General features: G+C 41.1%; 1 protein-coding gene across 1 annotated transcript in view; it reads left to right on the forward strand.

The window, feature by feature from the left end:
- The first annotated feature begins 7,618 nt into the window (after positions 1-7,618).
- LOC124256236 overlaps positions 7,619-23,754 on the forward strand; it is a 39,584-nt gene continuing 23,448 nt past the window's right edge. Inside the window, exon 1 of the mRNA XM_046690209.1 lies at positions 7,619-8,179. The gene's annotated coding sequence lies outside the window, so the exon portion shown is untranslated. The remainder of the gene's footprint in view (positions 8,180-23,754) is intronic.

Genomic DNA, 23,754 nt, shown 5'->3' on the forward strand with positions numbered 1-23,754 from the left:
CTTGAGTGAAAACGACTAGAAAACTGTGAAATTGTCCCTTGAAGCCTGATCGTATATTGTAACGCCTTTTTGTGTGTATATAGGTAAGACATTATATTTACTGCATAGCATTCCATGAAGGAACAGTGGCAATAAACTAGAAATATAAACACAGTAGTTATATAGATATAGAAATACTCAGATACATTCGACATAGAAATGATATACATCATAACAATTCCAATTTGAAAACATGTAGTATATATATCCCCTTATACTCCCTACCATTCACCTGATGAAGGAGCAAGCAAACGCTCCGAAACGTCGTGTTATACACAATAAAGAAGTTGACACCCATAAATCTTGCTTTTCTTATGTATTCCACTTCTAAATGCCATTCAAAGATTTGATGTAGCATACTGACATGTATCTATATATCCTGGTCGATGTGGAATATGACAATCGTCTCCCGGCGAGTGGATGTCGTTTTAACACCGCTGTTATCAATAAAATAGCAAGATCACGACGGATAACTACAGGAATGGGCCTCAGGCACTTTGATCTCATTGGGGTAACCGAACTTGGGGACTCATCGTGACGAACGCTTAAACCACTACGCTAACCCCATCCCATCCCCACCATTAACGGGATGGAGAGAGGAAACAGCTGTGAAAGTGCTGACTAAGGTGAAGTCACTCACCTATGTCGACTTTAGAAAGTGTACACCAGTACCATGGTGCATTAAGCAACACAACCCTATCTTTAAACTACTGATAACTCCAAACACATAGTTCATCTTCCCCCATCAATCACAGCGCCCCCTATTGGTGCCCAAGTTCCCAAGGTGAAGTATGTCAGCAAAAGATGATGTATATTTCAGTGTTCCATTTCACGTGTTGCGGTCACGTGGTACACCTACTGCTACTAACGACCATGTACACGTGTTTGTTTCACTCAGCTGATTGACATATAGCTTTTCCTTTCACAAGTTTGACACTTCAGGATAATTGTTTCGCCGTTTGGGGTGCCGGGTTTCCTTCCAGAAGGTGTTGTTACATAATACATGTACGCCGCTAGGTTTCCGCTATTGTAGGCGGGTCGGCGGGGGAGGTCAGATACTTATGATCAGGACGGAACTAATGGCACAGTAAGTATGTTAAAAAACAACGCTTCTGTTGCTGTCAATGGCTAATTTTCAGGTGTTGATGCATCTTCTTCATCATCATCATCATCATCATCATCATCATCATCATCATCATCATCATCATCATCATCATCATCATCATTGTCATCATGACTGCCCCTTTCATGGCTGATATCTATGGGATCTAGTCTCTGCAATGAACAGATTTTAGAGAAAAAATCTGAGATCCTTATCTTGTAATATAATAAATAAGAGACAAGAAACTGTCTTGGTTTTCAGACACAAACTTAAACTGCGGTAATTTAGACTTGCTACATATTCTAGACTTGCATGGGCTGTATTGGACATACATGTACTTGTTTCAGGGTCTGTATGGCAGACTAGGGATGCGAGTGATTGAACTTGGAGTAGTCTACTGAAGTAAAGATGCAATGCCTCATTCGTGCTACCATTAGTATCGAGTGATCAGACTGCATGGCGCTTTATTGCCGACTTAACATTTCTCAGGTGGCGCGGTCGACCTTCAGTTTGCTCCACGTACGAGAACTATTTTCAAAATGATGGCTCCAACTGCACAGGAGTTTAATGAACTGTTCAGGACGGGAACATACTTACCACTGTAAGTATACAGGAAACTGTTCAGGACGGGAACATACTTACCACTGTAAGTATACAGGAAATGATGTAGTGAAAACAATGCAAGATCTAAGTGACAGGGAAGGATTAGTTAGATAGCCCTGCAAGTTGTCCGTCAGACAACATAGGCTTTTCACGTGTCATACAGTGCAGTTCAAAAATACCTACTGTTATCTGCATATTTTTGGCATTGGACATGTTTATTTTTGATAAAACGAGAGTAAATACCGTCAAAGAGAGAGTGAGTGAGTGAGTTTGGTGTTACGCCGCTTTTAGCAATATTCCAGCAATATCACGGCGGGGGACACCAGTAATGGGCTTCACACATTGTACCCATGTGGGGAATCGAACCCTGGTCTTCGGCGTGACGAGCGAACGCTTTAACCACTAAGCTACCTCACCGCCCCAAATACTGTCAAAGAAAGAACAATCTTCTGGTTATGGTATTGGGTAGAAAAGACTATTGTGCATTCATATACATTATGACGTCTTGAGTTGAGATATTACTCTCAATGTCTCTCTCAGGTGTGGCTAGACCGTCATCATCCAGGCCATAACTCTGTCTGGTGTTCAATTCCGGCTTGTCAATTCGACGTTCCAAACCTTTACCGACATTTTCAGAGGGCCATGGTGTGAAGGACAGTGTTAAAGTTTATCTTAGATTAAACGTATGGTTTCAAATATGCTTAAACGCACTTTAAAGCTTCTAAATTATGTCACAGAGTGGATTCAGCTCCCAAATATGTACCGGTTCTCGAAGACGCGGGAGATGTGCCAACATGCACGAGCTCATCCTGACTCGCGTGCACACGTGCACGCACGCGCTTTACCACAAAAATGGCAAGACAATTTATTGAAACAAAAAAGAAAGAAAGAAAAACCTCCCAGGAATTACCATGAGTAAGGTAAACAAAATGGAAGAAATTAGATGTGACGGCATGGTATTCAGCGCACGAACTGGAATCTATTTTTGCAGGATTCGTAAAAAACACCCATGCCACTTGGTGATATTTAACACTATGAGTGGTAGTGAGCAAGTGCCTGTCTCAGCGCAACTGACTGAAAGTGAGCTTATGGGTGTTTCTCCTCTGAAACCTCTGTACCAATGAAGCTGAAACCTAACAGCAATGTGTTCAAGTTGTTCGAATTGATTTTCAATATGGCTGCTGATCCGCCATGTTTTGTTCAAAAGAAAACTTGAGACTTGTTTGGTTAGTCGGGCCAAATGCATGCATTGTTCGAGTTCAAGGAAGCTCGATGATGAATTTTCTCGATTTTTGTCGCAAACAGTGAATAAGTATGGTTTTACGCCGCTTTTAGCAATATTCCACCAATATCGAGGCGGAGGACACCAGAAATGGGCGTCACACATTGTACCCATGTGGGGAATCGAACCCGGGTTTTCGGCGTGACGAGCCAACGCTTTAACCACTAGGCTACTCCAACGCCCCTTTGTCACAAGCAAAGGCAAGTCAACTCATATTTCAAATTGTCTAGTTTCCAGATATTTTCTGTCCTTTGTTGACAGGTACTAATATAGTACATTATTAATATAAACTTTTTATAATGACGGTATGACAGAAATACTGCATATGTGACTTTAAACTACAATTCACTCATTCATAAGTTTTCATCTTCAGTATCTATGCAGAAATATCTCAATGCTCACAGCAGTACTAGTTATCAGTTATTATGTGCTACAGATTTTTATATTTTATGCCTATTGCTGTTGAAAGTGTTTTACGTATTATAAATATTGATTGAAAAGGCAGAATGAGGCAATACCGGTAAATTTAAATTTAGATTAAATTTAAAGGATGAAGGCATGCTCCTTGTAATGTCGCACGACAAGACTCCTTAACAGCTTAGTGTGCTGCAAGAAGCCCATGTGTTTTGTATTGCCTCTAGCGCTAAAGCAGGGAGCGATTTCTTTAAATTAACATTTCTTGTCGCTTGTGAAGTAACTAAATATTGTTAAGTGTGCGGCAACCGCCCGGTCTGTTAAAATGTGCTTAAAGTTAACAATCTACACAAGGAGCACCTGCTTGAAGTAGTCAGAACGGGAAACGACTGCGCACTGTGATTAAATACCGTGATAATATACCTCGTTACGTAAAAGGGGAAAAGTGAGGTATGCTGTAAATCATTACATTAAAGTGATTAGTTTCTAATTGTCCGTGTTAATTAATGGCCTGCAGAAACGTTGGTAGGATTACAGTCCTTTAAATTTGAAACTTAAACAGAAACTAATTGATGGCATATAATCATGGGCTGGAGTTATCTTGGAGTTATGTGTTCATTACGATATACTACTCGATTTTTGATAGGGATACTTGTATTAATCCATGTTACACCAAGCTGAGTATTAACAATTTGCATACTGAGTATGTATACAGGTGGGAATACGGGCCAGGATATAATACAACAACCAGGGTGTTATACCTCAGTCATAAAGCATTACCTCCAGTCGTTATGGTACATGCACTAACAGTTGACAGAAAACCCACCAGGAGCTGATGTTAAGCGTTTATAGAAGACGGACCTTGTACAGTGAGTGAGTTTAGTTTTACGCCGCACTCAACAATATTCCAGCTACATGGAGGCGGTGTGTAAATAATCGAGTCTGAACCAGACAATCCAGTGATCAGTACCAGGGGCATCGATCTACGCAATTGGGATACGATGACATGGGTCAACCAAGTCAGCGAGACTGACAACCCAATCCCGTTAGTCGCCTCTTGCCTGGGGGTCAATTTGAGGGCTCGACCACCCGTAAAGATCCGAATCGTATCCCAATTGTGTAGATCGATGCTCATGCTGTTTATCACTGGATTTTCTGGTCGAGACTTGAATATTAACAGACTGCCGCCATATAGCTGGACTATTGCCGAGTGCAGCATAAAACTAAACACAACATTATCGCGACGTACATGTATGTGGTCAGCTTTGTTTTAATTCTCTCTTCCGGGATATACCGTTAACAGTGCGGATACCATGCGTGCTTACACCTTGTGGTGTCGTTCTGTACTAGCAGTTTCGTATTCCTACTAGAACGAAAGATCGCTGTTGTACCAGAAACTATTCTTCCATAATGAAATGAAAACCTTTCTTCAACAACAGTCTCCGCGTGTAATGTTTTCGTTCATTCACGTACGTCACACATCGTACACACTAAAAAATCGACATAAAGGATTAGCATGACTGACTGGTGCTCGTCTAAGCTGCTGCACTCATTCAATACAACACGAATGATGATGTAATTATACTCTACCACCTTCGACCAGGTAGACAAAATATGCAAGGAGACTCGTTTTGTGATGGGTGTAATGTATATGTCAGATACAGGTCGCCCCGGAAACCCAAGACCTACATGTAGCAGACAACTGTATTAACTCTGGGCCTGCTGCAGGCGACGTATGCCACCCAGGGGAACTTTAATTTTATCTCCTACTCGAGTGGGCATGGAGAGTCCCACCCGACTTAGAGTAATAGTATGTAACAGCTGGTTTCTTCTTTTTGCAGGGACTCGATTTTAGTAAAAGTCGAGTGTACGAATTTATGGGTAATTTGGTGTCATGTTTAACATAAACTCACGGGCGAAAGAAACGTCACCTCGCTTTTTAACATGTCACAAAACAACAAACTCAGATTTTGGAAATATAACAATCATATGTGGAAAATGAATGAATTTACAACATTCTGAATGATGAAAGTGTGAACTACAGATATGAATAATCACTTAGTGTACGATAAAAGATAAAAAAAATCATTTTGGTGACGTTTCTTTCGCCCGTGAGTTTACAGACATACGTTTAAACTTTAATTCTCGACTGAGATTATTACCAATAGGGGAAACCTTAAAGCAAACACTCAATGCCATCACTGATTTTCAGTGACATGTTCATAGAATTTCACCTCTTGGTCGTACGCCCAGTGGAATCTGTTTCAGCTGACAATCGAGTGAGTTAGTTTTATGCCGCTTTTAGCAACATTCCAGCAATATCACGGCGGGGGACACCAGAAATGGGCTTCACACATTGTACCATGCGGGGAGTCGAACCCGGGTCTTCAGCGTGACGAGCGAACGCCTTAACCACCAGGCTACCCCTCTGCCCTCTGACAATCGATTGTGATTATGTCGTTGACGAACATATATTAGACAAGCTTCATTACTCATGGTAAAAACTGATTTCACAGAGACTTCAAACGAATACTCATACGGCCAGTGCTGAGTTGATGTTAGTTTTGATGTTGTCACGGTTTGCTGGCTAAAGGGTTTACGCGCCAAGGCGGTAGAAGGGAAGGGCAGTAATTGAAGCGTCAGATCGTCACGCTTATTTAAGTGGCATTTAGAAGCTGGTATGATGTAAAGGGACACTTTTTATGGACAGACAACTTCTTTATTACAAGAGATGCGACGTTTCGGTGTAGATACTGACTCAGTTAGGCTACACAACATCATGTGTATCACTCACTTGATAACGGTGTTAGGACCTAAGGTGTCTACCCATAAAAAGTCCATGAACCGATCCATTTTTCCTATATAGGACACACATCTTTCAGATTCGGGTTCGACCGACAGGAGCGAAAAGCAACTTTGAGAAAAACATATGGTTCCAGTGTATTTTTATTTACCCGAATGTCCATCTTTGATGGATCAGGACCCAAGCCACTGTGCTCACTTTATAAATAACACTTCCTCCAGTTTCGGGGGCGGTGGGGTAGCCTAGTGGTTAAAGTGTTGGCTCGCTTCGATTCCCCACATGGGTACAATGTGTGAAGCCCATTTCTGGTGTCCCCCGCCGTGATATTGCTGGAATATTGCTAAAGGTGGCGTAAAACCACACTCACTCACTCACTCCTCCAGGTTCAACTCAGTTAGCATTTACCACCACACGCATCCAACAAATAATATGATGGACAAAGCACATGGTGTATTTGTCGTCATGACCGGAACAGTCTTGAGTAACAAGCGGTATATGGGGTCAGGACTCTGGTTGCACGTGGCACGCCTCATTCGTAAACCATGAAAATGTCATAGGCGGATCAGTCTGAGGGTGTATGGAGTGTGCACCTCCTTTGTCCTGGTAACCCCGTGAACCCCACCCCAAGGGGTGGGACACACACACACACCTTCTCCAAAAGCTGTATCCGCCCCTGGAATTCCGAGAGTTTTACCGGTGCCATATTACTGCATACCTATCTCATCACTGGGACGGTGGGGTAGCCTAGTGCATGAACCCAGCTTCGAATCCCTGCATGATTACAATTTCTGGTGTCCTCCGGTGTAATATTGCTGAAGGCGGCGTAAAACTATCCTCGCTCGCTGTTTACATCACTGAACCTATACCCTGTAGACTGACATACCGTCAACGCTCATATATCAAGTAAGTGCCACAGTCGGCAATATTCCAGCTGGTTGTCTGAAAACACAGCAATAACTGTTGACATAAACTAAAATACAGTCTGAAATCTTACATCAACGTTAACTGTGTCAGTTTAACAATGTCTCTATTGTGATTTCGTAATTTTATAGTCTGACTCTGACTAAATTAAGTGCAGAGATGCCTCAGTGTCGGTGTACGACAGTAGTTGATAGCACATGATTCACTGAACGAAACTAATAAGTACTTGGTTATTGAAGAAAGGGCAACGGGAACTCATATAACTAACTTTTGGATCTATTCTAACCAAACCAGATACCCTAATTTAAGGAAATATATACCCCTGTATTTCTGTGTGTTCCCAGAGTTGATGTTTTCTCGTTAGAATCTGACAGCGAATTCATTCATACGCCATCAACCCCAGTTGGATATGAACTGTGCCCTTCGTAGTACTTTTCTGGCGAGTGGTTTTCACGACGGTACGGCAGTCTGTCTCTCGGCCGGCAGATAAGCAGGGAGGGGAAAAGTCGGGGTGGTATGTTGATCATGGCGACAAATTAATGTGTAAATACTTGAATACTTGACATACGTTTCATCTCTTATGACAGAATGCCACGGGAGTTGACAAATGAACGCCACACCCTTCTCTCTCTCTGAAGGGTAGGGACACAGACCCACCCCGGCTGAACTGTGAGGGGTATGCAAGAAGGGGCTCGGAGTACCCGGAAAAAGCGTGATCTACCCCAGGGAAATATTTCAAGATGGTGTTCAGGGTGGATACAAACAGTCCCCATCCACAGGCAAACCCCCAGGGTGATGGTTTGGATGTACATGTACACAACAGGAGAGATCCCCGCCCCGCGAGTTTAGGATTATGGAAATATGTGCTGTGTGTCGTGGTGTTGTGTATGGGTGTGCCGCAGGGTGGGGCCCAGAATGCTAACCACATCATTCTGACCCCTCGGGGGAGGGAAGGAGATCGCATTGCTCATTGTACCTGAAGTTGGATTAGAAAACACAGCGTATGAGGAATTAGGTAAGTGTTTGAAATCATTTCGACATATTTCATGACATTTCACGCAGGACGATGAATGGTGCGAAAGAGAAAAAAAAATGTAGTTCTACATTCAACCTCCTCAACAGTGTGTGTGTGTGTGTGTGTACGTGCATGCATGCATTTTCATATTTGAATCATTTGTTTGCTGTACGCCACATTCAGCAACATTCCAGCGTTATGGTGTCTAATTACTCGAGTCTTGGCCGGACGATCCAGTGATTGACGTCATTAGCATATAGTGCGGCGTAAAACTAAACTCATTCACACATCAGCCTCTATTTGAACCAAGTCTAATATACCGATCGATGACTATCCTTCAACCTTAGTATTCCTGGTCCCGTAGTAAATAGAATGTTCCCTACAACGAAATTATTTCAAACTCCCCGAAAGTGTTCTAATCACCATGTGTTTCATTGAGAACTAGCCCAGATAATTTCTACTTACCTCAACTAGAAAATGAATGCAGCGCAATAGCGGCTGTGTTTTACACGTGCGTGAATGGATAAAGTATGGGTAATTTCTCATCAACATCCAAAGAGGAAAATGTAAACCCACGTTTTCAGGCAGTAATTACGAAAAGACGTGATGTTAGTCGTTTGCTTATATAACATAGTCTGTACATTTCCTAACAACTTATTTCCAACAACCACGTCCAATCTACCATGCCAACTCGCACGTGTCTATGAATGTATTGCTGCAAGACGCGTGCTGTAATCCAATCCCAGAATGCCGTGGTCTCAATATGGTACACGTGTGGAAACTCCTCATGGAAAACAATGCAATTATTCACATTACCAAACCATTTAGTGTCAATATTTGGGTGGGCACGTGTTTTGACTAAACGTTAAGGATTCAGGAATGGAAATTCGTGGTACATTATTATTTACTTACTTGTAATTTTGTAAACCACTGTTTCTTTGAACAAGAAGCGAAACCTTCTGTGAACACCGTACACTAACATACGGTGTATGAAATATTTGTTTACTCAAAACATTTGTCCTGTATATATGTTCCTGATGTGGGATAGATCTGGATGGACTTGGTTTTGTTTTCATAAATACATATACGGTAAAGGGGCCCGATCAACGGAGCGGTCATAGCACTATCATGTTTCCTAACTCTATGATAAACTATATGATCGTTACGATAGTTAATTGGTAGCTCATTTGACTAAGTACATGTGTATATGAAAAACTATAAAGTTATAGCTCATTGGTAGCTTATTTGAGCACCTAAGTCTATGATAAACGCGGTTTGTAGCCTAGTGGTTAAAACGTTCGCTCGTCACGCCGAAAGCCCGGGTTCGATTCCCCATGGGTACATGAAGCCCATCTCTGGTGTCCCCCGAGTTATTGTTGGAATATTGCTAAGAGCGGCGTAAACATCACTCACTATGACAAACTATATAGTTATAGCCACTGGTAGTTTATTTGAGCACCTAATTATTTACACTACCGACCAAAAGAAAGTGTACGCCTAAAAGTTGGACATGGCTTAAACGTTATCAGAAGTTACAAGACTGTAAACAGTCGCCGAGACAGTCCAAAACATAACTATGATGCACGTTTCAAACACATCACCATCGAATAACCTTTTCTGATTTCTTTCATGTTTATCCACCGTCAAAAGTGTATTCTTTCTTTTTGCCCGGCCATTTAGCTGGAATATTGCTGACTGCGGTTTAAAACAGTAAACACATTAACACAATCATGAAACCCGAAATGCGAAGCGATTGTGTTAACTCCGTAACAAGAACATTATCTGGTTTATTACGACACGTGCGTGTTCGCTTGAGTGAAACCGAAACCTTTCTTGTCTTATCCTCGAAATGATTAATCAAGGTCGTTTGTCTTTATCATCTCAAAACATCGTCAATATTCCGTACTCCGTGATGAAACTGTATTATACTGTACGACTCCCTGTTACTGGAGGAGTAAATGTAGGGCTAATAATCTCACTGGGAACATACCGACGGTGTACGTACTTCCAGAGGATGAAAGAACGCCGTCAGTTTAACATTGTTTAAGAGGTTCTGTTGGAACACTGATCAGTTTTAGTGAAAATAAACAAGAGATGATTTATAATAAGTGTTCCCAATATAGCCACGCAACTTCACAGTGGATCAGCTGACAACAGAATATTGTTCCTGGAGAGAAAATCGCATTTTGAACAACACGCACGGTCCTTTTTGTTGTTTCTGTTGTTAAGACAACACTGATGACGTCAAACTATGCGCTTATTAACCTCCACTGTGCGTTCTATGGTGTCACTGCCTTGGTAGTGTAAACCTGATAGTATATCTAACAACCAGTGTGTTACACGTGTTGACGACGGGGCGGTGGGGTAGCTTAGTGGTTAATGCGTTCGCTCGAAGACCCAGGTTTGATTCCCTACATGGGTACAATGAAGCCCAGTTCTGGTGTTCCCCGCCGTGGTATTGTTGAAATAATGCTAAAAGCGGCATAAAAGTAAACTCACTCACTCGACGGCAATAGTCGACTAATGACTATATGTATTAGGTTAATGGGAGACATGAATGGTCACGTGTCATCGTACCTGACCGTTGCTCGTGCTATCAACCACAGGTTTGTCTTGTCCAATCTCAATTCAGTATAAGACGCCGTCACATACCAGGAATATTGCAGTCTCCTGCTTTTAAAAGAACATTCTCTCTCTCTTTGAAAAAAATGACAAGTACGTGTGATCTTTCACGGAAAATATAACCACATGTTTAAGCGTAAGGTTTGTGATACCTCAAAAGATTGCTTTGCTGGTTTTGGGAATATGTACGGATGTAGACAAGTTCCGGATTGGTTAGCGCATTAAAAGAGGGTCCGTCTTTTAAGATCGCATCGGAGATATTTTAACCTGTTTTCATAAACATACAAAGACTGAAAACCTAAATTTTGTTTTGTTTCAAGTTAAACATGTGTCAAAAACGTCAGAGACAAGCTTAAAACGTAGAAGGTATCAAATATCATCCCGTACAATATTTTATGGTCCTGTGTTACAGTTTTCTTCTTTTGAAGTAAAGTTTAAAGCAAAGTTTGAATGTCACGGACTCAGTCGTAATGAGGTTTAAAGCATAAGCCCTGTATTTAGTGCTGACGCCAAATTGGGTAAGACTTCCCCTTAACGTTATTCTGTACCGTGTGTGAAGACAGTTCTTGATTTTCCAGGCTGCAGTTTGGTTTGGACGTTGCTGAAGATGAAAGTCCAAATTCACTCACTCGGTCAGCATTAAAATAATCGTCTGTTTTTCATATAAATTCGCTGACAGTTTGGTTGAGGTAAATTTAAGCTATGTCAAGTTTAATTCTCGAATATTTAATTCAGCAATCAGGGGATAAATAAAAAAAAGTTACTTAACAATAAAGTTCCTAATCTTTTAAAGAAACCAATGTAATATAAGCTTGTTTTTACTCTCTGTTATATGTTTACGTTAACTGAAACGTTAATATTTCAATCATTTCAAGAAGTAAATTACTATCAATTACTATAACAAAACTCCCATTGGCGTAGATCAATGCTCATTATGTCGATCACTGGATTGTTCCAGCCTCGATTATTTACTTAGTTCTGACAATTTCTGCTGAGCGTGCGTTTAACAACAAATATACGCACAAGGACAAAAATGACAACGTATTCTTGTTTTCGAGTCAGCAATTTCTGTTTTTTAGCATCTGAGGCGCACTTAATGTAGAAATGAGAAACCTGTGTCAAGGAAACGCCACCGAAAGCATGCGGAATAAATAAGATAACAAAAATAATCAGTTTGTGCAGTCATTAAGAGAAACAGTCGCACATGTGACGATCACCATGTCTTCGTGCTCTGCAACACGATACTGTTGTTTACAGAGAATGTAGATGTTTACTTACAAAGTTCATACCCCGTAGTGTCGGGAAATTGTTGCATAATATGATAATGTGCACAGACTGTCTTGGCAACTCCCTAAATATTTGTGTCGCTGCCAAACCGCTCATATCATTTCGATAAACAGGACAAAGATGCTGATATCATATCTTCCAGCATGTCTCGGAATCAGGCCACGGTTGCTTAGCACTTCCGGTATGGCAGGACATGCGCCGAAGATACTGTCGACGTGAAAAAAGATGAAACAGCGTGGCGTAGCGGAAAGAAGTATCAATAAAACTAAAGACGGTTGTGACAACATCGCTACGTAAGAACAACTGGATGTTTTAGCATATTTTCCAGGTAGCTTAGTTTTTGACAACTATTTAGGTAAAGCTGCGTGTTGGTTGATAGTACACTACAAGGGCTACGAAGTACGAACGCCTGCAATGCAGTTTCATGGAGAGAGCAGATGCCATATGGTCTCTAAGAGAGAGGAAACGGTAAAACATGGGCTACTGAATGAACAATGTTCAGCACCGGCGTGCTCGGACGAGTCCGGGTTGAAACTGCATTTTATGAACATCACTCGGAAGTCAGCAGTGAGCTGTAATGTATGAAACCCGACACGGATGAGTACCTTGGGCTAAACGCAGCTTAAAACGATACTTCAGTGCCAACTTGATATAGGAGGTCACGTTATCGATAATTATGGTGACACAAACGATCACAGATATACCATACTCCGGACCAGAAAGTCATAAGCAGGTCAACTCCCGGATCCCAGGTCATAACCACTGTATCCTGTCACATCAAAGGGGCGCAACTCATGTATCCTTTTCGTGTCTCTCACAACAGGAGTGACGATTGAATGGTTACAATGTGTGAATTTACCGATATTTGTAATCTGACGTTATTCCTTATACTATCAATCAATGCCTTTCTGGGTGCAAGCACGATAATGGTACACACCACCACCTGTCATGTGACTTACTGCGGCATAAAACAACATTAACTTAAGTGGGCTTTGTAGATGTTATGAACTTTGTAGAAACCGGTTCTTTTGGAAGACCCATGATACTAGTAATGATACTGCTACATGTACCGCTACAACAACATCGTCGTCATATCACCTAGCTGATTCCGTGGCATTTACCGACAACATGAATAGTTGCTGATGTTATTAACCACTTGTTTGATAGGCTCAGATTGGATTTTCTCATACACCTTTGATATTGGTGATTCACTCACGTGAATGTACTGTGAGTACCGATTTCGTGTTTTTTGCGGACAATTATATTGAACATATATAGATATATATGGAGTTATTCTAATTCAACGATTGGCGCAGCGACTAGTCTGTTCATTTCTACCTAGGTCTCGATAATGGTCTTTTTGCCGGTTTCATAAGTCCAACTTGTGCTATGAGTTAGAAACTACATAGATTATACCAGATTACTCAGGGGATTAATCCATAACAGCAACCTTTTGATGTAATTTGTAATCTCCGATAGCAGCTGGTGCTTTACGGTACCCAAACAGGATGTAAGTAATAAAAAGAGCTATAAATAAACTCCTAAAAGTATTGTAAGTATTGATAGTTCCTTAGACTGCCATTTGGGTCGATTCACCAACACTAACTTGGTCCATTTTCACAGAGACAGATCATAGGGAAGCCTTTGAAAGCAAACAGTGCTGGATCTGTTTGTTGGAGACTTGGTAGACTAACGCTTAGTCTGTGAATGTTTATATTTTGATAGCAACAACAACAAAAATTAAATTTAAAAGGACCCCACTGAGATTGGAGATTCAGACCTGAACCTAAGAAATCTGCACTTGCTTCATTTAGGGCTTTAGCACTGTAGGAAGGACTTGACGGAAGTGAAAATAATGTGGTTCAGGGACTATGAGACAGACTAAAGACTGTAATTTCCAGCTACACGTGTTCACTATGTCAGCAAGATAATCGTACAAAATCAAAAATCCCCGTAAAGACGGATGCATCGCTGATAAGCATCACAAGATGTTCTGTCACTGAACACTGGATGCTATCGGTCATTCCCTAGTCTGTCTCACAGTCCCTGAACTACATTATTTCCCCTACTGCCTAGCCCTTCCTGCAATGCTAAATGAAGCAAGTCTAGATTTCCTCAGGTTCTGAATCTCCCAACTCACTGGGGCTCCTAGTCTGTCATACAGACCCTGAAGCACATATATCCAAGAAAGCCCACGCAAGTCTAGAAAATGTGGCAAGTCTAGATTTCCACAGCTTCAGACTAAAAATGAAGAAAGTCTCTGGGCTCCTTTTCATTATATATATATATTTTTTTATTTTGAGTTTTTTTCTGTAAAATATGTTTTATTTCAGAGACTAGTTGTTAGTCTATGGGTCTCCTTTTCAGTTCAAATGGATCTATTTGTTATTATCAAGGGGCGATGGGGTAGCCTAATGGTTAAAGCGTTGGCTCGTCAAGCCGAAGTCCCGGGTTCGAATCCCCACATGGGCACAATGTGTGATGTTGCTGGAATATAGCTAAAAGCGGGGTAAAACCAAACTCAGTCAGTCAGTCAGTTATTATCAAACTTTTATATATGAAGAGACTAAGCGTCAGTCTAGTCATTCCCTCAAATCGGTTTGTACTTGAAGCCCATTAGGAAACGTTTTGCTTCTGAACTTTCACATGGACATTGAAGTACTTATACCAAAGGTCATGATTCCTTTTTGTAAAAAATGTAGGAAATTGACTGCATGTATCAGGGGAAAATTGATATTCGATACAAGATCGCAATCAATATTTTCTGTATACTTGTCCTTTAAAGGCTAGTCTATAGAACTGTAGGGTTTCCAAGTATTTATAGACACACACAAACACCTCGACGCTAAATGAGAAGTGCTGAAAGATAGTTGACGTTCTGTGTAATTAAGACTTATCATGGCATCATTCATTCAACTATCGAAGTCTCATCTTTGCCGTCACTCTCAAAACCAACACAAGGCACAGAAAGATATGTGCCACCTTTTCACACTTGAGTATGATGTGTAAGAACTGTTCCGGCAGAGATACGCACAGCGGTGTCTAAACTGAACCCATCTACATCTGGCACCACAGCTGCCAGAACACGCGATCTCAGGATGTCTGGTGCTGGAAGGGCAGTTCGTGTCAAATGTATGTGACGATTTGTTGGTCGACTTTGTTTGTTTTCAGCAAATTCGATGCTGCAAGTTATAACCCAGCCTCTGTCAGTGTAACTAAAGAACATATTTACACTGATAGTTTTGCGAAACTCCCGTGGAGCGTATGTTCGTTTCGTATGGCACGAGCTTTCTCCGTGCCAAGCGCGGTTTTGAGGTGGATGGGATTTCAATTTCCAAAACACGACCAAGCGCCTGTATCATTGTAGGGAATATCATCATGTCCTCTTTTTATAGCCAAAGTGTACAGTTCGATATTTACGCACGCACGCACGCACGCACACACACAGGCATACGGTGTAAATCAAATCTTGCTCACTTCGAAAGCCTCTATGGCGATGTCAGTCTTCATCTCAAATAATGTTCAACGTAACTGTGTACAATATATTGAGACGGGTTTTGTACAAGTGTATTACAAGTGTATCCCTCAGCGCACCTGGGACAAGTGTACTGATGGATGTTTTACAGCATTACACGCTACAGACATGTACACCAAGGGTTACAAAGACGATCATTCTGAGGACAAAACTAGGCTAGCTATAAACAAATAGACCTTCATGAAACAAAATCAAAGTAAACTGTCTTGGAACTTCTAATAAAACTGCTTCAGTTTGACAGTTTGAGTAACCTTTCATAGACCAGATTAACGTGGTGTCTAGTCTCTCGTAGACGTGGTGTCTAGTCTCTCATAGACTAGATTAACGTGGTGTCTAGTCTCTCATAGACTAGATTAACGTGGTGTCTAGTCTCTCATAGACCAGATTTATGTGGTGTCTAGTCTCTCGTATACCAGATTAACGTGGTGTCTAGTCTCTCGTAGACCAGATTAACGTGGTGTCTAGTCTCTCGTAGACCAGATTAACGTGGTGTCTAGTCTCTCGTAGACCAGATTAACGTGGTGTCTAGTCTCTCATAGACTAGATTAACGTGGTGTCTAGTCTCTCGTAGACGTGGTGTCTAGTCTCTCATAGACCAGATTAACGTGGTGTCTAGTCTCTCGTATACCAGATTAACGTGGTGTCTAGTCTCTCATACTGACCCTGAAACAAATAAAATATTATATCGAAGAAAGATCGTGCTAGTCTATATTTGGCAAGTATACATTGCTGCAGCCTCTTGGCTCCTGTTTATTACATTTTATTGTGTTACTAAATTACGAACTATTTTTCAGTAAAACGTGTTCATTGCAGACACTAGTCGATAGTCTGTATGTCAATCATCATTAATAAGTAGGTTATTCATCTTATTGGATCATAAGAAGTAAGAAAAGATGTGAGGCAGCTCAAGTGTAGTATTCGCTGACATAGTTCTGGATGTATTTAGCAGATGTTTTCAATCTAAGAATCTATATCAAATTACATGGACACGCCTATATGTGTTTAAGAATAAGCTAGTTGCTGTAGTTAGTTTTCATCCTGTATTTCTGGGCTGGTTTTGGGTGTGTTTTCTTGTCCTAGTATTTTTTCTATTTTAGTTTCTTGTTTTTTTGGTGCCGAGTTTGTTTTTTTCTTTCGTTTTGGTTTTCATGTCTTTTTTCTGTCTTCGGCTTTCTACGTTTTGGTGTTGGGGTGGAAGTTTATGTATTTAAAATTTGCCTTCTTCCAATTTTCCGTTCGGCAGCGGCCATAACGTTTATCGCCTTCAAGATGGCACTTTGTTCAGGTCAATGTATTTTCAGCATTGCATGTCAATTTTACATAATCTACAACCTTGCACGGTGACAATGTAAATATCTTTTTAAAATTTATGACAAAATTCCATCATCCGGAAAATAACCTCAATCTCATTATTTTAGATTCATTTGAAACGCAACCCTTGAAGAATATGACAACTGTGCTGCAAAGATTACGAGACTAAACACATCCAACATGTAATGGGCACGAGGCGGCATGGATTCTTTGAAGTTTAAACACAAGTGTCACTGTTATTGGTTCAGCAGACATTCGAACTCGAGACACCTCGTGCAGATGTCGTCTCGCACGGGAAGCACGTGGGGCTCGAGCATCACATCTGTTGAATGAGCACACTTAGATGAAACGTAAACCTCGAAGGTCCCATTTCGCAACAGGGGTCATTAGCCCCTTTCTCGTTTGTAGATCAAGGCCCTTTAGGCTTCTGATTTAGGCTATAATATATAGTCCTGTTTTCGATCTGAAATTTTCGGGAGGATACTCAATATTCGAATAACATCATGTTTTGGTCTGTGCTGGATGTGCACCTTTACTCGTGCCTATATTGAAACATTATTCGATTATTACAATTTGAGAGACCTGAGTCAACCGAGGTTACCAAATGTCTGGCAAACGGGTGAATAGATTCAACCTGGGTTAACCAGTCTTAACCGGAGATAGGATAAAATGCAAAATGGTAAATTAAACGCATAAAATGCAGTCTTGGAATAAAATAATGGCTGTCACTCGAAGGAGAACCACAACAGCCTTGTGCATTAGATCACACAGTTGAGTCAGTTGGTATATGCTGCTTTAAGCAATATTCCAGCAATATTAGGACGCCAGAAATGGGCCTCACACATTGTACCTAAGCAGGGAATCGGACAATACAAGAATTTATTTTTATAATGTCACATAAAAAGGATAATCTTATCTCGGCAGTCAATGATCCGAGCTCGATTTAACACATGAGCTTGATGTTCACATTTAAAGCCCATTTCCGTTGTCCCACCTGGGCTATTCCTCATCCAGATTCAACCACAACGTATCTGTGTCAGATATGATATGGAGAAGACATTATGTGACATCGATCTCTCGCCACAAACAGCTGACAATCTGCAGTTACCTTTGATTCAATCTTAGAGGTGCCACCCGGCTACAGACAATATGTCGGCGACAGACCGATCACATCTCTGCCGGACTGAAACTGGAAAATGTTATTGTCTGTTACGTGGTATGACATGGAGGCTGACTATGATATTTGTGCCCTCATGTATTTCACTTTTGATTTATATATTTCCGGTGCTCGTAAAATATCATACGTCAAACAGCTCCTTAAGTTATGCAAATTATTTGCAAATGAAGTATTACCGTGACACCTTGCTGTTAGCTCAAGCATTATGTCACCAGTAATTACCTTTATTGCATCAGTACTGTTAACCTCTGAACGTCTATTAGGATATGATGCTCAATGGGGGCTGCCGGGTTGAAAGGTGTGGCCCTAATCGTGATTAAGTATCAGTAAATGATCGGTCTCGTAGTGGGAACTAATGAGTTATTATCAGTGCTGTAGCCCTTTGTGGATTCCGGGGAGGACAGGTCACGTAGGTGTGGTAAAGTGAATGTGGTTTTACGCCGCTTTAAGCAATATTCCAGCAATATTACGACAGGGTCACCAGAAATGGGCTTTACACATTGTACCCATGTGGGGAATCGAACCAGTGTCTTCAGCGTGACGAGCGAACGCTGAGACCACTAGGCTACCCCACCGCTCCAGGTGTGGTAAAACACCAAATAATGAGACTTTAATGAATATGTCTCGCACATGACAGTTTGAGGCTTAATGAACAGTTAATGGTCTGCCTGGTCCTAGATCAACTACTAGCTGAACTTCATTCACAACTTTGGACATCTGGTTTATTAGCAGTTCAAAAGTTCAATTTGCGATGAAAAAAACCGCAGAGTGGTATTTCCAAAACAAAAAAAAATCCCCACAACAAACAACTTTGTATATGGTAATCAATCATTATTGTTACGAGCGTAGATCCCCTGCGTCTTTGTCTAAACACTCTGTGCATTTTTCACATCTCGGAACTGGTTTGATGGATCGAGCTGTAACTGTGTGTGAGTGTTTTTCACTATAAAGAGACCCAAGTCTGTTCAAGGTACCAAACTGGATTATAATATAAGCGCCAGGTACCCATCTGTGATTTTAAGGGCATAAAAATCTAGAAAAGCTTAAACGGCTAGCTAGCTAGAGGGTTGAAGTATAGTGGGTGAGATTTTGTACCTTATGTTGTACCAAGCTTTGTCGGGGCATCTTCAGCCGAAGTTCGATATGGCTGTTCGTAGCCACATTATACACTTAAAACATCATCATCCTTCTTAAAATAAACTCTCCTAATCCATTAGAAAAATGAAAATGAGACTTTTTTGTTCCAACCGGTGTAACATCTTGTTCCTGAAAGTCACATAAACCAAGACACCAATCTTGAAAAGGCTATATATGTTCTGAAAATGTAATTACAGTAGTAAGTCGTAACATATACATCTGTTAGTTGGACTTTTCCAACACTTCCAAAATTGCCCCTTTTTCAACCTTTCCATATCTACCATGCTGACAGTTTAGTCTATCATGGCCCTTGTTAAGCCATGTGTATTCAAAACCGAATGACAACAAGTGTTGCAGGATATACCTCGTATTTCCGCTGTCTTCTTGCAAAGAGTGAAAGCCTGCTTCTCATGAACTGCATATTTCGCCTTATACACACATTGTCCTGTGACACTGCTTGACTGAAGCCGCTGGATTTGTATGTGTATGTTTCCCCTTGTGCTGGATCACCTAGTATTTAACTCACATAATTAAGCATGCTAACATCAATTTTTGTAGAGTCGCTGTCAGGGCGGACATTCAAAACCAACTGTTGAATATATATCAGTGAGTGAGTTTAGTTTTACGCCGCACTCAGCAATATACCAGCTATATGGCGGTGGTTTGTAAATAATCGAGTCTGGACCAGACAATCCAGTGATCAACAGCATGAGCATTGACCTACACAATAATGATACGATGACATGTGTCAACCAAGTCAGCGAGCCTGACCACCCTATCCCGTCAGTCGCCTCTTACGTCAAGCATGGGTTACTGAAGATCAATTCTAACCCATATCTTCACGGGTCTGAATATATACTAAGCAGCAAAAGAAACGTCAGTTTGGAATTTTCCTTCGCGGAAACGGATAACTGAAAACTCATTTAATGTTTTGATTGTATATTTTTGACAACATCTCCAACTTTACCTGAGCAAAGATTTTCCTTCCCAAACTCAGAATGGAACCCAGGAAATGGTCTCAAAAACGCAACCTGATCTCGGATATGGTACGGTGTTCTCCATGTTTTTCATGCAACTCATGCTGCACGTGCTGTTCACAGGGACGAGCCCTATAAAATGCAACCCACCCACCCCAAAAAAAACCCCAAAACAACCTGGTTGAAACATTCACATTACAACGTCAGCAGGATGCCGCGACTCACAACAGCTCAGAGGAACCAGGCGCAAGGAAGACTTGAAGCTGGCCACACTGCACAAGCCGTTGCCAATCACTTCAAGGTCAACGTTCGGACCATCTACAGGCTGCAGCAACGTTTCCGGGCCATCAACACCACAAATGATCGCCCCAGTACTGGCAGACCAAAGGTGACCACAAGACGACAAGACCGCCATGTTGTGCGACAGCACTTACACAATCCCTTCATGCAGGCATCCGAAATAGCACGCCATACAGTGGAAACACACGGAAGACCAATCAGTACTGATACAGTACGCCAACGTCTTAACAGCGGGAACCTCCATTGCCGTAGCCCTTACCGTGGACCTATCCTCACCCCCCGTCATCGGCGTGAACGTCTACAGCTTGCCCTACAACACCAAAACTGGCGATACAGGCAATGGAGAACTTAGTTCTGATTTAAACCCAATTGAACATCTTTTGGATGAAATTCAGAGGAGACTGAATAATGTCATACCAAGGCCGAACACAGCCGATTTATTGCGCCAGGCCTTTCTCAGAGTGTGGTTCCAGGTGCCAGTGGCCTTCATCAATCGATTGGTGCACTCCATGCATAGACTCTGTGCTGCAGTTATTGCCGCTCGTGGTGGTCACACTAGATACTGAAGTCAAGAGTATGAATGGACTGCAAACGTTCACGTAATGTCTTGAAATTGTACTGAGTTATTCATTGATGTGTCAGGTTATTATACACAAATGTTTTTGATCCGCTTATTATGTCCATTTCTGTAATGATTTGATTACAGTGCCTATGTAATTTTGAATTCATACTGACGTTTTGTTTTGCTGCTGAGTATATATGAAGGTGAACTACAGTACCGGTACTATTTTGATGTCGATTCACTAAAACTAACTTGCCGTGGAAATTATTTGTTTAATTTGTGTGCCAGACAAATATTGCAACGTGACAGCACCTAACAAAAATAATCAACCAAATGCAGCGAAATGCCACTTCCTTCTGATATAAAAAACAACCTTCTGTTGGGCGAGAGATAACATAGTAAATCTTGAAGTAAACACCCTCGCACTGCCCTGTGAATGTCTGATCCATCGCAACTGCCCCTCCCCTGTAGCAGCAAGCTGGGTGCCTAGATCCCGGAAGTGGTGCGTCAGATGTGAAGCTACGGGTGTAACGACAACAAACACGGAGAAAATGTGCACCATGTTGCAGTCTTTGAATCCTCTCAACGTAAACTCATTCCAACTTGGCAATATCTGTTCCAGCGTCGAGAAGAGCGGCACGCACATGGCAGCAGTTTTCAATCCTCGGCACGTTTCAGGCAAAAATACTTGACTAATGTTACATCAAAGTGTATCAACATCTAGGTTTTTTTGTGTTTGTTTGCAAAATACATGAAGGAGCTTTTGAAGAAGATGTAGTAAATGATGTCCTGCTGATTGTAAAAGGACTTTTGAACATTTTACGTATATTGTCCCAACAATTGTTTTTACACATTTACAATATTAAGCAGCTTTGTCAGTGCCCAATAGTCTGTTTTGATCGTTATCAATGAAAAGTGTTTTTGTATGGATTGAGTGTGCTGCTTAGTTCAACGTTAATGATAACCTGAAATTAGTTGTAAGTAGCAAGTCTAGGTTTGTAAATTATCTTTGTATGTAATTGACGACATAGGGAGTTATCTTTTTGCCTAGCAAAAGAAAGTAATGACGTACTATATTTGGATTTCGCCACAAAGGCGTGAAAACAGTTGTCGCAATACTGCAAACGTAAGGTCCCGTACAATGTGTTGGGGTAGTCGAGATGTGCAGGTCTTTCTCGTCCCGTCACAGTCCTGGGTTCGATTCCTTTTTTAAGAAATCAGAAATTGTAAAATGTTGTAGAAATATATAGAAATACATTTATTTATGGTATTTGCTTTTTGTTAAATCGTTACGTCCTTTGCCTGATCTGGTACCAAGGTTAGTGTAAGTCCGCACTTAAATTTCCGGATAAAGAAAGTAGACACTTGAACATTGGCAAAAAAACATTACAAAAACATTACAAAAGTTATCATAACGTTTCTTAGCTGAAAACAGTTGTCATTCAGTTCCAAAACATAAGGTCATACATGCCACAAATATAAGGTCTAAAACACAATTATCACCCCGGTATCAAATACATTACCATTGAGTTACCGTTCGTTGTTTGTTTCATTCTATCTTCTATCAAACATGGGTATATTTTGTCTTTTGTCCAACTGGTTATGACCTTAATACTCTCACTCTATGCTTACGTTCTGTGTTAAATATATAACAGTTGCACACTGACTATCGACTAAAACAGATTCGAAATACAGGTCTCTGAGTGAGTGAGTTTAGTTTTACGCCGCACTCAGCAATATTCCAGCTATATGGGGGCGGTCGATCCATGCAGCTGAGATACGATGGCTGAACAGGTATCTGCCAATGCTAAATTCACTGAAGCTCAAATACAGCCAGAACCAATCTGAAAAGCGCTCCATTGCTGCAAATACAGGACGACCACTAGCTTCGCTAGAGAGCATGAAGTCTCCCATACAAGCAATTAAAATATAGTTATCATTTTTTTAAATGCAGATAAAAAATGCAAACTAAAATACAAAAGAACTAGAATTATGATTAATTTCAGACAATCCAAACTTATAACATGATTCTAGGTTGAGATGAATCCATGTTTAATATATTCTCGGGGGTCCAGTAGCCAGACTAGAATGAAGTGATAACGGCTATAACGGCTATAACGCCCTGAGCGATATTCTAGCGGGACCACCAAGCTCAGATGTAGATTACATATTATTTGAAGTTCGTTATGGGTCTCGGGCACATAGCGTAATCAAAACTTATAAACACAATGTAAAACTACAGAGTAATCGCTACCCGTCCATCAATAATATTTAGACTACATCAAAGACGGTACTTACGGCCTGCCCTCAGACCACGTGGGAGTTCCCTGTACATGTAGGTCTATACGTGCTGATGTTATATCTGATGGACGTAAAACACACGGACCAACCTCTTTCATTTCAAGTTGGAAAGTCAAGTATCTAATAGGCATCGTTTCGTACAATGGCGGATTGTCTATTGGCGGGTACTTCTTGAACTGTATGGCGCCGTGTTCGTTGAAAGGTGGTCTTAATGTGTTGGTGATAATTTGTGTTGAATGGGAGAGTAGTGTAGTTTGGTGTTAATCAGTTGTAACTGTGTTTGGGATGCTAGGTCCGGATCCACAAAGCGTTCGTAACGTTACGACCTGTCGTAACTCTATAGTCTATCTAACCCTTACGAATGTC

This window comes from Haliotis rubra, unplaced genomic scaffold, assembly GCF_003918875.1.
Source record: "Haliotis rubra isolate DU_JTF1 unplaced genomic scaffold, ASM391887v1 Scf620, whole genome shotgun sequence".
NCBI classification, from domain to species: domain Eukaryota; kingdom Metazoa; phylum Mollusca; class Gastropoda; order Lepetellida; family Haliotidae; genus Haliotis; species Haliotis rubra.